Genomic DNA, 16,784 nt, shown 5'->3' with positions numbered 1-16,784 from the left:
AGTTTTCATCTGTATCTCACTGCATTTTCAGAACTGCCTTGTCCTTGTTTGATGAGAAGTCTCACAACACCAGGTGTCGGTCCCCAACAGGTTTGTTGGACAGGTCCAAACCTGTTGGACTTTAACCTGGTGTTATGAGACTTCTTACTGTGTTTACCCCACTCCAACGCTGGCATCTTCACATCTTGTTTGATGAAACAGTGAAATGGGAGATTGACTTTGTAATGGGATGTGTGTGTGTGTGTCTGCATGTGTGTGTATCGGTTTGTGTATCAGTGTGTGTGTATGCATCGGGGTGTGTGTCGGTGTATGTATCAGTGTGTGTGTATGTATCAGGGTGTGTGAGTGTGTATCGGTGTATGTATCAGTGTGTGTGTATGTATCAGGGCGTGTGAGTGTGTATCGGTGTATGTATCAGTGTGTGTGTATGTATCAGGGTGTGTGAGTGTGTATCGGTGTATGTATCAGTGTGTGTGTATGTATCAGGGTGTGTGAGTGTGTATCGGTGTATGTATCAGTGTGTGTGTATGTATCAGGGTGTGTGAGTGTGTATCAGTGTATGTACCAGTGTGTCTGTGTGTGTATATCTGTGTATTTATCTGTGTGTGTATGTTGTGGTATGTATCAGTGTGTCTGTGTATGGATTAGTGTGTGTGTGTGTGTATCAGTATGTGTATCGGGGTGTGTGCGTATGTACCGACGTGAATATGTATCTGTGTGTGTATGTATCAGTGTGTGTGTCAGTGTGTGTGTCAGTGTGTGTATATCGGGGTGCTGTGTATCAGTCTGTGAGCTGGTCTGCACAGGTGTATTTGGGTGTGTGTGAAAGTGTGTGTGTGTATTCTGCATGTGTGTATGTGCGTGTGTGAGTATCTGTGCATGGGAGGTGTGTGTGCATCTGTGTGCCTATATGTGAGAGTGTGGGTGTGTATGTGAGAGAAATTGTGTGTGTGATTCTGTGTGTGAGTGTGTCAGTGTTTGCCTGCATGGGGGTTAGTGAGTGAAACATAGAAATGAGAAGCAGGAGGAGGCCATTCGGCCCTTCGAGCCTGCTCCACCATTCATTTTGATCACGGCTGATCATCAAATTCTATATCCTGATCCCCCGCCTTCCCCTCCATATCCCTCGATCCCTTTAGCCCCAAAAGTTATATCTAATTTCTTCATGAAATCACATGTGCAAGTTCCTAGCCACCTGTGTGTGTGTGTGTGTGTGTGTGTGCATGTACCCGTGTCTGTATACATGAGAGTGTGCATGTAGTTGTGTGTGTGTGCGTGTGTGTGTATATGTGTGTGTTGTGGGTCAGTCTGTGTGTCTCTGCTCCCATTCTCTGTGTCTCTGGAACACAGATACTGCCTGAGCAGCTCAGCATTTGATCATTTCCTGTTTCAATATCTGCCCTTTCCCCAGTGGGACTGAACTGTCTGTAAATCATGTTGGAAGGGACCTTAGGGCCCAGTCCTGCAGCTAGGGGAGAGACAGAGAGGGAGAGACAGAAAGAGGAACAGATTGGGATTGGTAATGAGGGCCTTTGTTGCCACAAACACTTCAAGATAATAAGGGAAATGGAGAGGACTGATAAAGAACAACTTTTTCTGCTGGTCGGGGAGTCCAGGACTTGGGGGACATTGGATTTTAGACAATGTTTCGGGTTTTAGACTTTTCGGAGTGAAATTCAGGAACACTTTGCCACACCAGGTGTGATATTAGTTTGGAACTACCTTCTATAATTCACAGTTGATGCTCAGCCACTTATTAATGTTCAAACCTGAAGTTGATAGATGGTATTTTACACACAGGAGAAGCAATTTAAAATCAATGGGTCAATGTTAAAATAGTTGCAGGAACAGAGAGACCTGGGCTTTCAGTTCATTTTTACATCTTAAAGATTCAACCTGGGGCTCAGAATCTGTCAGTTGAATCTACTTTTCCTGTCCCGAAAACGTGTCAACAATTGTGTTGGGGAATGTGACAAAAGGTGACATTCCTGCATCCTGCACAGTGGGGTTGGGAGGTTGTTTGAAAGGAGATTCAGAAAGCGTCAATTAGATTGTGTCTCTTTGCAGAAGGTGAGTATTTCACAGGAGATGCCTTGAGATAAAGGAAAGTTTTACTAATGTCTGCGTAACTTTCAAAGTCTCCAGACGCATGAAGGGGGCAGAGATTTTGTAATATTCAGAGCAGGAGATGCCAGACAATCACAGAATTGAAGATGTGAGGCCATCTCTTGTTTCTGAATGTCAATCTGTAGCTTTTAAACTTTAGTCCGAGGCTAATCATTCCAAGTTTGCAATCCCACACTTTGCTGTTGTGAATTTTGAGTTGTAAATTTTCTGAAATTGATTCTGTAATAAAAATCCCTGCAGGATGCAATGATTCCCATTCTGTCTGCTGCTGCAAAGCCCCAGTTTGTGTCTCAGTTTCACTATTTATCAGCCATTTAAGATCCAAGAGTCATAGAATTCCTACACTGCAGAATGAGGCCATTCAGCCCAACAAGCCTGCCCCGACAATAATCCCACCCAGGCCCGAATCCCCCTGACCCTCAGGGGCAATTTAGCAAACGTGCAAACTCCACACAGTCACTCGAGGCGGGGAATCGAACCCAGATCCCTGGCGCTGTGAGTCAGCAGTGCTAACCACTGTGCCACCGTGTCGCCCGGTGATGAGACAGAACGTTTGCCAAAGTGCACAGAAATAGGCAGCATTGTCAGCATTTTAGCTGGAAGCTTCAAATGACAAAGGGATCTTAATAGTAGAGTCACAGAATCCCTGCAGTGCAGAAGGAGACCATTCAGCCCATCAAGTCTGCACTGACTCTCTGACACAGCATCTTGACCCAGCCCTATCCCCGTAACCCCACACATTTACCTTAATCCACCTAACTACACAGTTTTGGACAGTAAATGGCAATTTACTGTGTCCAATCCACCTCACCTTCACAGCTTTGGAATACACTGGCACGGATTTAGAAATGGTTAAAGGACAGAAAACAGAGCTGAGGTACAAATGGGTCATTTTCAGGGTGGCAGGCTGTGACCAGCGGCTTATCACAAGGATCAGTACTCGGGAGCCCAGCTATTCACAATCCATATCATTGATTTGGACGTTTGGGATCAAATGTAATATTTCCCAGTTTGTACATGACATGAAAGCAGGTGGAAGTGTGAGTTGTGAGGAGGATGTAGACTCTTCAAGGGGATGTGGGAGAGGCTGAATTAGTGGTGAAACCACACACAGAGTGTTGTGGACAGTTTTATCCTCTTACCTAAGGAAAGATATTCTTGTCATAGAGAGACTTCAATGAGGTTTCACTGCATTAATTCCTGGGATGGAGGGAGTGTCCCCTGAGGAAAGATTAAATAGACTGGACTTTTGTTTTATGCACTTTGGAAAAATGAGAGGTGATCTCATTCAAACTCAGACAATTCTTACAGGGTTCAGCAGGGTAGAGTCATAGAGGTTTACAGCATGGAAACAGGCCCTTTGGCCCAACTTGTCCAATGCCAACCAGATTTTACCATTAAGCTAATACCAATTGCCTGCATTTGGCCCACATCCTTCCATGCCAATCTTACCAATATAACTGTCTAAATTGTACCCGCCGCTACTACAACATCTGGCAGCTTGTTCCAATCCCCCACCACCCTATGTGTGAAAAGAATTGCCCTCTGGACTCTCATCCCACTCATCTGAAACTTATGTCCTCTAGTTTTAGACTCCCCTCCCTTTTGGAAAAGATGTTGACGAGCTTATCAAAGAACAAAGAGAATTACAGCACAGGAACAGGCCCTTCGGCCCTCCAAGCCTGCACCAACCATGCTGCCCGACTGAACTAAAACCCCCTACCCTTCCGGGGACCATATCCCTCTATTCCCATCCTATTCATGTATTTGTCCAGACGCTCCGTAAAACTCACTATCGTATCTGCTTCCACTACCTCCCCCGGCAGCGAGTTCCAGGCACCCACCACTCTCTGTGTAAAAAACTTGCTTCGTACATCTCCGTTCAACCTTGCCCCGAGCACCATAAACCTGTGCCCCCGAGTAATTGACACTTGCACCCTCGGAGAAAGCTTCTGACTATCCACTCTGTCCATACTCCTCATAATCTTGTATACTTCTATCAGGTCTCTCTCTCTCCCGCCCCCCCCCCCCCCAACCTCCGTCGTTCCAGTGAGAACAAATCAAGTTTCTCCAACCTCTCCTCAGAGCTAATGCCCTCCATACCAGAGGCAACATCCTGGTAAATCTTTTCTGTACCCTCTCCAAAGCTTCCACATCCTTCTGGTAGTGTGTCGACCAGAATTGAACACGATATTCCAAGTGCGGCCGAACTGAGATTCTATAAAGCTGCTATATCCATGCCCTCATTATTTTAGAATAGAATAGAATAGAAACCCTACAGTGCAGAAGGAGGCCATTCGGCCCATCGAGTCTGCACCGACCACAATCCCACCCAGGCCCTACCCCCACATATTTACCCGCTAATCCCTCTAACCTACGCATCCCAGGACTCTAAGGGGCAATTTTTTTTTTTTTAACCTGGCCAATCAACCTAACCCGCACATCTTTGGACTGTGGGAGGAAACCGGAGCACCCGGAGGAAACCCACGCAGACACGAGGAGAATGTGCAAACTCCACACAGACAGTGACCCGAGCCGGGAATCGAACCCGGGACCCTGGAGCTGTGAAGCAGCAGTGCTAACCACTGTGCTACCGTGCCGCCCTCTACAAGACCACCCCTAAGCCTACTCAAGGGAAAAAAGTCCCAGACTATCCAGCCTCTCATTATAACTCAAACCAACAGGACCCCGTAGTTTAAACTAGATAGGTTGTGGGGAGGGGATAAAAATGAGGTGACTGAGAGTGAGGAAGGTAGCTCGCAAGCAGAGAAGGGTTATGGGCAGTGCAAGAGGGCGGATGGACAGGGAATAGAGAAGGGGAGAGCTCAGACCTAAGGATTGAGATGTGTTTACTTTAATGCCAGGAGTATAGTGAGTAAAGGGGATGAGCTCAGAGCGTGGATCGATGCCTGAAAGTGTGATGTGGTGGCCATTACGGAGACTTGGATGTCTCAGGGACAGGACTGGATACTCCAGGTGCCGGGATTCAGATGTTTCAGGAAGGACGGGGAGGGAGGCAAGAGAGGGGGTGGAGTGTCTGAAATATTAAAAATATTCTGAAACCCTTTCAAAGTGAAATTAAGGAACACTTCTTCACACAAAGGGTGTTCTCGAATCACAGAACAGCAGGAGGCCATTCGGCCCATCATGTCTGCCCCGATCCCGGAAGAGCCACCCAGCGAGTCCCATTCTCCAGCCCTGTCTCCTCAGCCCCCTAAATCAATCACTTTCAAATATGTATCCGCCTCTCTTTTGAATCCTCCTATGGAATCTGCCTCCACCTCTCTCCCAGGCAGCGCATTCCAAATCCCAACAACTCTCCGAGTAAAGAAGTTTCTCCTCATCTCACTCCCAGCTCCCTTTCTGACCATCTTGAAATTGTGACCCCTTCGTCACTGACACACCAACGAGTGGAAACAGAATATCCTTCTTCACCCTGTCAACATTGTTCATCATTCTGAACACCTCGATAAGGTCACCTCTTCACCTTCTCTGCTCCAAGGAGAATAAGGCCAATTTCTCTCATCTTTCCTTGGATCTAAAATCTCTCATTCCTGGAATCATTCTAGTGAATCTCCTTTGCACTCTCTCTCTCTCTCTGCCTCTCTCGAGGACTTTAACGTCCTTCCTTAAATAAGGTGCCCAGAACTGATCCCAGTGCTCCGAATGTGATCTGTCCAATGATTTGTAGAGGTGTAGCATCACTTCCTTGCTTTTATACTCTATGCCTCTCTTTATAAACCCAAGGATCCTATCAGGCTTCTTAACAACTGTTTCATCTTGCCTGGCCACCTTCAGAGAATGAATCACTTGAAACCCAAGGCCCATCTGCTCCTGTAGTCCCCTCAACGTTGTACCATTGAGTCTGTATCGTCTCCCCATGTTTCTTCCACCAAAATGCATTCCCTCCCATTTCGCTGCATTGAAATTTATCTGCCAGGTGGTCTGCCCATTTGGCCAACTTGTCCACGTCCCTCTGAAGTCGCTCAGTGTCATCCTCACAATTCACTCTTCTCCCGAGCTCAGCATCATCTGCAAATTTGGAGATTGTGCGTTCAACCCCCGTCGCTGAGCTGTGAATATAAATCAGAAACAGCAAGGATCCCAACACTGATCCCTGGGGAACACCACTTTCAACTCGTCTCCAGTCTGAGAAATGCCCATCTCTACCTCCCCTCTGTTTCCTATCTCTTACCAAACTTCTAATCCATGCTGCCAAGGACTCATCCATCCCTAATATTTCTCATTTGCTGATTTGCATGTTAGTGGAGCGGTGTAAAAGGCATGCGGAACGCTTGCCTTTTTCAGTCGAGGCATAGATTACAAAAGCAGGGTAGTCATGTTGGAGCTGTATAAAACTTTGGTGAGGCCACAGCTGGAGTACTGTGTGCAGTTCTGGTCGCCACATTATAGGGAGGGTGTGAATGGACTGGACAGGGTGCAGAGGAGATTCACCAGGATGTATCTGAGCTGGAGTGTTTCAGCTATGAAGAGAGCTATGGGCCACACGGTGGCACAGTTGTTATCACTGCTGCATCACAGCGCCAGGGACCCAGGTTCGATTCCCGGCTTAGGTCACTGTCTGTGTGGAGTCTGCACGTTCTCTCCGTGTCTGCGTGCCTTTCCTCTGGGTGCTGCGGTTTCCTCCCACAGTGTGAATGATGTGCTGGTTAGGGTGCATTGGCCGTGGTAAATTTTCTCTCAGTGTAACCGAACACCAGAGTGTGGCATCTGGGGAATTTTCACAGTAACTTCACAGTGTTAATGCAAGCCTACTTGTGACACTAATAAACAAAATTAAAACTGAGATGTTGAGTAGGCTTGTGTTGTATTCATTGGAGCAGAGAAGACTGGGGGGGGCGACCTGATTGAGGTGGACAAGATTATGAGAGACATGAAGAGTGTGGATCGGGAGCAGCTGTTCCCCTTAGTTGAAGGGTCAGTCACGAGGGGACATAGGTTCAAGGTGAGGGGCAGGAGGTTTAGGGGAGATGTGAGGAAAATCTGTTTTACCCACAGGGTGGTGCCAGTCTGGAATGCGCTGCCTGGGAGGTTGGCAGAGGCAAGTTGCCTCACATCCTTTAAAAAGTAGCTGGATAAGCACTTGGCACATCATCACATTCAGGGCTATGGGCCAAGTGCTGGTAAATGGGGTGAGGTCGGTTTGTTAGGTGGTCCTCACGTGTCGGTGCAGACTCGATGGGCCGAAGGGTCTCTTCTGCACTGTATGAATCTGTGATGAGGAAATGTTTTTAACGTCGTGACTGCTGGTATCTGGAATGTTCTGCCTTGATTCGCTGTAAGGATTCGCATTCCAACCATTATTCATGTAAATTGAGTTTGTGTCTTTATCTGCCCTGTTTGTGAACAGAATTCCCACTCACCTGAAGAAGGGGCTTGGAGCTCCGAAAGCTTGTGTGGCTTTTGCTACCAAATAAAGCTGTTGGACTTTAAGCTGGTGTTGTTAAACTTCTTACTGTGTTTACCCCAGTCCAACGCCGGCATCTCCACATCATGTTCTGCCTGAGTCAGAGGTGGAAGAAGATTCCATCAAGAGGAAATTGAATGGGAAGCTGAAGGGAAAATATTGACAGGGTTACGGGGAGAGGGTGGAGGATTGGGAATAGTGAAACTGCTCTTGCAGTGTGTCGATCCAGGCTTGACGGGCTGAATGGCCTCCTGTGCTGTCACCATTCTATGATTCACACACAAGTTAACTTCTCAGTGTCTATTAGGCCCCACTCGTTCCTCCATGATCAGTTCCAGCATTTCAAGTTCAGATCCCAGTACTTTTTAGTTGGGGCATTGAGGAGTAAAACAGAAATAGGAATGAGAGTGTCAGTGCGCTTATGTTTTTGGATTTCTGTGTGTGTGTGTGTGAGAGAGAGAGAGACAGTTTCTAAGTGTGTGCAAGTGTCTATTTCAATGTGTGTTTCTGTGTGTGTGATTGTGTTTCTCTGCGTGTGTCTGTGAGTGAGTGTGTGTCTGTGTGTCTCTCTCTCTCTGTGTCTTTGTGCATGTGTGTCTGTGAGTGTGTGTTTGTGTCCCTCTGCGTGTGTGTCCGTGAGTGTCTGTGTGTTTCTCTCTTTGTCTGTGTGTGTGTCTGTGTGTGTCTCTCTCTGTGTCTTTGTGCATGTGTGTCTGTGAGTGTGTGTTTGTGTCTCTGTGCGTGTGTGTCCGTGAGTGTGTGTTTGTGTCTCTGTGTGTGTGTGTGTGTCCGTGAGTGTCTGTGTGCCTCTCTCTTTGTCTGTGTGTGTGTGTGTGTGTGTGTGTGTGTTTGTGATGATCTGTTTGAGTGGGGGAGCAGGCTCGATGGGTCAAATGGCCTCCAACTGCACATATTTGAGATTCAAATACATTGACACACATGCATGCTGACACACACACACACAGACACACACACAGAGACACACACACACACAGACACACACACACACACAGACACAAACACACAGACACAAACAGACACAGACCCACACACACAGACACACACACACAGACAGACACAGACACACACACACAGACAGACACAGACAGACACACACACAGACAGACACACACACACAGAGAAAGATATACACAGTATTGACATATTTATTGACCATTTAATGTGACTGAATGCTACACACCCTGGTTTGCCGATGACACAAAACATTCGTCAGCATTGTAAGCAGCATAGCTGGAAACATCACATTGCAAAGAGTTATTCATATTTTGTACATGGACAAAACTGGTGGAGAGGTTTCAGTGCAGGGAAATGTAAACTGACACAACTTAGATTTAAAAGGGACAGAACAGCGTACTTTAATAAATGATGAAATGACAGAAACAGTGGAAGCTCCAAATGTCCAGATATTTCACAGCTGGATTCACACAAAACACACAGCAATGGATCTGATATTGCGGAATTGTTGTAAATGTGGTTAATCTCAGTACGGAGGCTGTCTTCATGTTACAATGTTAATCTGATCACTCTCATCAAAACAGGATCAACATTTCTGTACAATGTGAGTGAATCATCAGCTCAAATAGTTCAGGTTCAATGTTTAAAATAACCAGTCACTTTTCTGTGGCTGCTTTGGGAATGTCAGTGGAATGTAGTTCACAGTAAAGTGTGAACAATTGTATTGGGGAATAATTGGAAGCAGTTTCCATTGAGAGCTTCCTGCATTCTGGAAATGTGTGTGATCCATTCAGAGATAGGAAATGGACGGATGAATAAAGATGCAGTTTGTTGTTAATTACATGAGATTGTCTGCCTTGAAGATTCACAAGTTCCATGTGCTGAGAGAAAGGAATGATTAAACAATGTCGAGAATTCAAATCCTTCAGACAAGTGAAAAAGCAGGAGAACAACTGAATCCACAAACGCTGCCACAGACAGTATTCGAAGCTTCAACTTCATGTTTGAATGTGAAGGGCTGATTGAAATAAACAGGAGGCCACACTGGGATGCTGAGCAATTTGATCCCTGTTTTTCCTAAACTTCAAATAAAAATCTGTGATGAAACATTCCTTGGACAGAGCAGAGGGGATTTTACTCTGTATTTACCCCATTACAGTATTTGTGTTGGGAACATTTGATGAACAGTGCAGATTAAACGTTATTCTTAACCGCTGGAATTTAAGTTGGGGGCTGATTTAATCAAACATTGAAAATAATGAGGGAAAGGGAGAGGCTGATAAAGAACAAGTTTTTCTGCTGTCTGGGAACTCCAGGATTTGGGAATATTTGAATGTTAGCCTCAGTTTAGAATTTTAGAATTGTAGAAATGGAAACATTGCCAGATGTGGTGTGGAGTTAGTTTGAAACAATCTTCTGCAAATGGCTATTGATGCTCAGTCACTTGTTATTATTTTAAATCTGGGGTTGATAGATTTTCCTTAGTCCAAGGGGTTAAGAGACAGAGAGTTAGATCACAGATCAGCCAGGATCTTATTGAATATTGGAACAGGCTTTCAGGAAGATTGTTCCAGATTCCAAACACCCTCTTGATGAAGTGCTTTTCCTCACTTCACTTCTGATCCATTTCCCCATCATTTAGAATCTGTGCCCTCTAGTTCATCACCATCTCTTGAGAGGGAAGAGTTTCTCACTCTTTAACCTGTTGATACCCCTTAGGATCTTGAATCTCTCTCTCAAGTCTCACCTCAGCCTTCTTTTCTCCAAGGAAAACAGTCCCAACCTCTCCAATCTACCCTCGTAGCTACGGATCTTATTCCCTGGAATCATTCTTGTGAATCTCCTCTGCACTCTCTCCAATGTCTTCACATCCCTCCTCAAGTACGGTACCCAGAACTGGGCGCAGTCTCCAGATGAGGCCTAACAAGTGTCTTATACAAGTTCAATATGAACTCCTTACTCTTGTCCTCAATTCCTCCATTAATAAAAGTTGGGATACCATATACTTCATTTACTGCTCTCTCAAAGAGCCCTGCCACCTTCACTGACGTATGTACATATTAGAATCATGGAATCCCTACAGTGCAGAAGGAGGCCATACAGCCCATCGAGCCTGCGCTAACAACATTCCCACCCAGGCCCTATCCCCGTGATGCAACGTATTTACCCTGATAACACTGGCATGAATTGAGAAATGGTTAACGGACAGAAAACAGAGCTTAGGTACAAATGGGTCATTTTCAGGGTGGCAGGCTGTGACCAGCGGTTTATCACAAGGATCAGTACTCGGGAGCCCAGCTATTCACAATCCATATCATTGATTTGGACGTTTGGGATCAAATGTAATATTTCCGAGTTTGCAGATGACATGAAAGCAGGTGGAAGTGTGAGTTGTGAGGAGGATGTAGACTCTTCAAGGGGATGTGGAGAGGCTGAATTAGTGGTGAAACCACACACGGAGTGTTGTGGACAGTTTTATCCTCTTACCTAAGGAAATACATTCTTGTCCGAGAGGGACTTCAATGACATTTCACTGCATTAATTCCTGGGATGGAGGGATTGTCCTCTGAGGAAAGAAAATAAACTGGACTTTTACTTTATGCACTTGAGAAGCATGAGAGGTGACCTCATTCAAACTTGGACAATTCTTACAGGGCTCAGCAGGGTCGAGTCATAGAGGTTTACAGCATGGAAACGCGCTTTGGCCCAACTTGTCCATGCCGCCCAGTTTTTACCATTAAGCTAATCACAATTGCCTGTGTTTCGCCCATATCCCTCTATACCAATCTTACCCATGTAACTGTCTAAATGCTTTTTAAAACATAAAATTGTACCCGCCTCTACTACTACCTCTGGCAGCTCATTCCAGACACTCACCACCCTCTGTGTGAAAAGAATTGCCCCTCTGGACCCTTTTGTATCTCTCCCCTCTCACCTTAAACCTATGCCCTCTAGTTTTAGACTCCCCTACCTTTGGGAGAAGATATTGACTATCTAGCTGATCTATGCCCCTCATTATTTTATAGACCTCTATAAAATCACCCCTCAGTCTTCTAGGCTACAGGGAAAAAAGTCCCAGTCTGTGCAACCTCTCCTTAAAACCCAAACTATCATGTCCCGGTAGCATCCTAGTAAATCTTTTTTGCACTCTTTCTAGTTTAATAATATCCATTCTAAAATAGGGTGACCAGAACTGTACACAGTATTCCCAGCGTGGCCTTAACAATGTCTTGTACAACTCCAACAAGACGTCCCAACTCCTGTATTCAATGTTCTGACCAATGAAACCAAGCATGCTGAATGCCTTCTTCACCACTCTGTCCACCTGTGACTCCACTGTCAAGAAGCTATGAACCTGTACCCCGAGATCTCTTTGTTCTATAACTCTCCCCAACCCCCAAACATTAGCTGAGTAGATACAGGAAGGATGTTTCCATCAGTCTCTCCTGATAATGAACACCCCTCATCTCTGGTATCAACCTGGTGAACCTTCTCTGCACTCCCTCCAAGGCCAATATATCCTTCCGCAAATAAGGGGACCAATACTGCACACAGTATTCCAGCTGCGGCCTCACCAATGCCCTGTACAGATGCAGCAAGTCATCTCTGCTTTTATATTCTATCCCCCTCGCGATAAATGCCAACATCCCGTTTGCCTTCTTGATCACCTGTTGCACCTGCAGACTGGGTTTTTGCGTCTCATGCACAAGGACCCCCAGGTCCCTCTGCACAGCAGCATGTTGTAATTTTTTTCCATTTAGATAATAATCCAATTTACTATTATTTCCTCCAAAGTGAATAACCTCGCATTTGTCAACGTTATACTCCATCTGCCAGATCCTCGCCCACTCACTCAGCCTGTCCAAATCTCTCTGCAGACCTTCTACTCCCTCCACACGATTCACTTTTCCACTTATCTTTGTGTCGTCTGCAAACTTTGTTACCCTACACTCAATCCCCCTCCTCCAGATCGTCTATATAAATGGTAAATAGTTGAGGCCCCAGTACCGATCCCTGCGGCACGCCACTAGTTACCATCCGCCAACCAGAAAAGCACCCATTTATTCCGACTCTCTGCTTTCTGTGAGGAGGAATTTCTTCCCTCAGAGTCATAGAGTGGTACAGTGAAGAAAAGGCCCTTCGACCCAATGAGTCTGCACCAACAGTAACTACCACTAAAGTTGTGCTCATCCAACTTTCCATCTCTTGTACCATATCTTTGAATGTTGTGATGTTTCAAGTGCTCATCCAAATGCTTTTGAAAGGTTGTAAGGTTTCCGACCTCCACTGCCTTCCCAGGCAGTACATTCCTGATTCCCATCACCCTCTGAGTGAATGTTTTTCTCAACTCTCCTCTGAATCTCCTGCCCTTTGCCCTAAAACTATGTCCCCTCATGATTGACCTCTCAACCAAGGGGAACAGCTGTTTCCTATTCACCCTGTCCATACCCCTCATAATCTTACACACCTCAATCAGCCTTCTCTGCTCTAAAGAAAACAATCCAAACCTATCCAGTCTCTCCTTATAGCTCAAATACTCCATCCCAGGCAACTTGCTGCTGAGCCTCCTCTGTACCCCCTCTAGTGCTATCATATCCTTCCTCTGGTGTGGTGACCAGATCTGCACACGGTACTCCAGCTGTGGCCTAACCAACGCTCTGTACAACTCCAACATTAACTCTTTGCTCTTCTACTCTGCGCCATGACTGATAAAAGCAAGTGTCTCATCTGCCTTCTTTACCACTTGATTCACCTGCTCTGCTGCCTTCAGGGATCTGTGAATAATTGCCCAAGATCCATATGTTCCTCTGAGCTTCCCAGTGTCCTGCAACTCATTAAATACTCCCTTGCCTTGTTACTGCTTCCAAAGTGCATCACCTCGCACCGATCAGGGTCAAATACCATCTGCCACTGCTCTGCCTATCTGACCAACCCAGCGATATCTTCCTGTAACCTACAACCTTCTTCACTATTAACCATCCTACCAATCTTGGTGTCATCTGGAACCTTGCTTATCATTGCCCCCACATTATCATCTGTCTCATTTATGTATAACAACAATAAGCCCCCCAGCACGGAGCCTTGTGGTGCACCACTGGACACCGGCCTCCAGCCACTCAAACAGCCTTCCAACACCACCCTTTGTGTCCAATTACTAAACCAGTTTCCGATCCATCTCGCCAAGTTTTCCTGAATTCCATGTGCTTGCAGGATGGTAAATCTTTGGAATTCCCTGTCCCAGGGGGCTGTGGAGGCTCAGTCATCGTTCACAGACTGAGATGGATCGGTTTCTACAGATTAAACATATTGCAAAGTTTCACCATCTGTGACCCCTTGTTCCAGCCTCTCCCCCGCCCCCCCCCCCCCCCCTCTCCCCACCCCCTCAGCCCCTCAGCTGGAGGAAACAACATCCCTGTATTCAGTCACTCCAGCCCAGTCAGAATTTACACATTTCAATTCGACCCCCTCTCATTCTTCGGAACTCCATTGAATACAGGCCCAGTCGACTCAATCTCTCCTCATACGACAATCCTGCCATCCCAGGAATCAGTCTGGTGTGCCTCCGCTGCTCTCCCTCTATGGTAAGTGCAGCATTTCATAGTTACAGAGACAAAAACTGTACACAATATTCCAGGTGTGGTCTCACCGAGGGCCTGTACAGCTGCAGTAAGACATCCTTGCCCCTTTCCTCAAGTTCTCTTGCAATGAAGGCCAACATATCATTTGCCTTCCTAACTGTTTGCTGTAGCTGCATGCTTGCTTTCAGTCTCTGGTGTACTGGGACACCCAGGTCCCTTTGTATATCAACATTTCCCAATCTATCACCATTTAAATAACCCTCTGCCATTCTGCTTCTCTGTCCGAAGTAGTTAAATTCTCGTTTGTCCACGTTATACAGCATCTGCCGTGCATTTACCCATTCACTCAATTTTCTGAAGTCACTGTGAAACATTTTAACATCCTTCTCACTACTCACATTCCCAACAAGTTTCATGGCATCAGCAAACTTGGAAATATTATTTTTGGTTCCCTCATCCAAATCATTGGTGTACATCTCGTGTGTGTCTCAATGTCAGCTCGGAAACATGTACAGCACAATCCCATCCTGTTTCTGTCTCTCTATGGCTCTGTATCTGTATATATCTCTCTCTGAAATTAGAATAAAGAAAATTACAGCACAAGAACAGGCCCTTCGGCCCTCCAAGCCTGCACCAACCATGTGTGAACTAAAAACACCGACCCTTCCAGGGACCATATCCCTCTATTCCCATCCTATTCTTGTATTTCTCCAGACGCCCCTTAAAACTCATTATTGTATCTGCTTCCACTCCCTCTCCCAGCAGCGAGTTCCAGGCACCACCACCCTCTGTGTAAAAAACTTGCCTCGTACGTCTCCTTTAAACCTTGCCCCTCACACCTTAAACCTGTGCCCCCGAGTAATTGACTCTTCAACCCTGGGAAAAAGCTCCTGACTATCCACTCTGTCCATGCCTCTCATAATCTTGTAGACTTCTATCAGGTCACCCCCCTTGCCTCTGTCATTCCAGTGAGAACAAACCAAGTTTCTCCAAACTCTCCTCATAGCTAATGCCCTCCATACCAGGCAACATCCTGGTAAATCTTTTCTGTACCGTCTCCAAAGCCTGCACATCCTTCTAGTAGTGTGGCAACCAGAATTGAACACTATATTCCAAGTGCGGCCTAACAATGGTTCTATAAAGCTGCAACATGGCTTGCCAATTTTTAAACTCAATGCGTGTGGCGTCAAAATTTTGCTTATTTCCTAAATAACACTGACAACATTTCAAAAGCGCTCCATTGTCGGTGAAACACTTTTGGAAACCCTAAAGCCATGAATAGTACTTTAGAAATGTCCATCCCCCAAGTTGCTGTGAGGACATTCAGAGTCAGTGTGTGACTTGGGTCAAAGATAGACCAGCGAGGTCTCTCCCTTAATGACATTGAGTGACTCTTTAGCTTTTTATGATGAGCAGAAACCTTTCATCTCTCTTGTGTCTAATTCATTCCAATTCTGTCCCTGACATGAATCAGTTGTGACTTTCTGTAGGAGCTGGAATGTTCTCTCTGGCGACAGAGAATCCATTGAGAGGAGGATCAGGTGTGACCTTTCTCTCCTGGAATCCATGTTTCCTGTTTGTGTCTTGTAGATTGTGTGTGGAGAGAGCAGAGGGAAAAGGCTGAGTGGATTTGTAATGAACAGGGGTTTGCTTTCATTCACAAACTGGAGCTGAAGCCAACGTGTGCAGATGTGAAGAATGGAGATCAGAAAAGGACCATGGGTAGAATTGGAGACTATTCTGCCCATCCAGATGTGCTGTCTTTTTGGAAGAGAAATCTAGTTAATCTCTATTTACAGAGGGAGAAGGGATTCCTCCTCCATTATATATCTGTTTAGTTTTAGGCTGTCTGAGTGTGAGTGTTAGTGTGTGTGCATATTTTTCTCAATCTGCCTGTCTCTCAGTCCCCCTGGTCCCAGAATCTGTTTCTCTCTCCACAGATGCTGCCTGACCTGTTTGGTATGTTCTTATTTTCTGTTTCAGTATCTGAGGAGTTGCGTATGGTGCTGAACATTGTGCAATCATCAGCGAACATCCCCACTTCAGACCTTGTGATGGAGGGAAGGTCAGTGATGGAGCAGCTGAAGATGGTTGGGGCCTCGGACACTCACCCTGAGGAACTCCTGCAGGGACGTCCCGGGACTGAGAGAATTGGCTTTGAGATAATCGGCACATTGGGGGAAAGGTTGAAAACCAGAGGATGCTGAATTCAGGTAAATGGCGACAGCGGCAACATGAGGAAATGTTTCTAACGTAGTGAGTGTCCAGTATCTGGAATGTACTGTCTGAGCGTGAGGTGGAAGCAGATTCCATCAAGGACTTCCAGGAGAAGTTGAATGGGAAGCTGAAGGGGAAATATTTACAGGGTCACGGGGAAAGGGTGGAGGAGTGGGAATAGTGACATTGCTCTTGCAGAGTGTCGCACTGGCTTGATGGGGCTGAATGGCCTCCTGTGCTGTCACCGTTCTATGATTCAGATGCAAGTTATCTTCTCAGTGTCTATTAGACCCCACTCTTTCCTCCATGATCAGTTACAGCATTTTAAGTTCAGATCCCAGAACGTTTTATTTGGGGATTTGAGGAGTGATTTGTTTTCCAGCCTGGCCGAGAATTTGATGCTGTAACTGAAGCCACAATGGAATGATTCTGAGGTCAGATTATGATCCACTGAGACA

At 45.9% G+C, this 16,784-nt stretch overlaps 1 long non-coding RNA gene across 2 annotated transcripts in view; it reads left to right on the top strand.

Annotated features, from left to right (window-relative positions):
• Positions 1-16,274, top strand: part of LOC144487256 (uncharacterized) — a 37,961-nt gene extending 21,687 nt beyond the window's left edge. For both annotated transcript variants that reach the window (XR_013496382.1, XR_013496383.1), the window contains exon 3: positions 16,093-16,274. This is a non-coding gene — a long non-coding RNA (uncharacterized LOC144487256). The remainder of the gene's footprint in view (positions 1-16,092) is intronic.
• Positions 16,275-16,784: the final 510 nt, after the last annotated feature.

The sequence above is a fragment of the Mustelus asterias genome, unplaced genomic scaffold (assembly GCF_964213995.1).
Source record: "Mustelus asterias unplaced genomic scaffold, sMusAst1.hap1.1 HAP1_SCAFFOLD_679, whole genome shotgun sequence".
Classification (NCBI taxonomy): Eukaryota; Metazoa; Chordata; class Chondrichthyes; order Carcharhiniformes; family Triakidae; genus Mustelus; species Mustelus asterias.
This window is presented reverse-complemented; position numbering and strand designations above follow the sequence as displayed.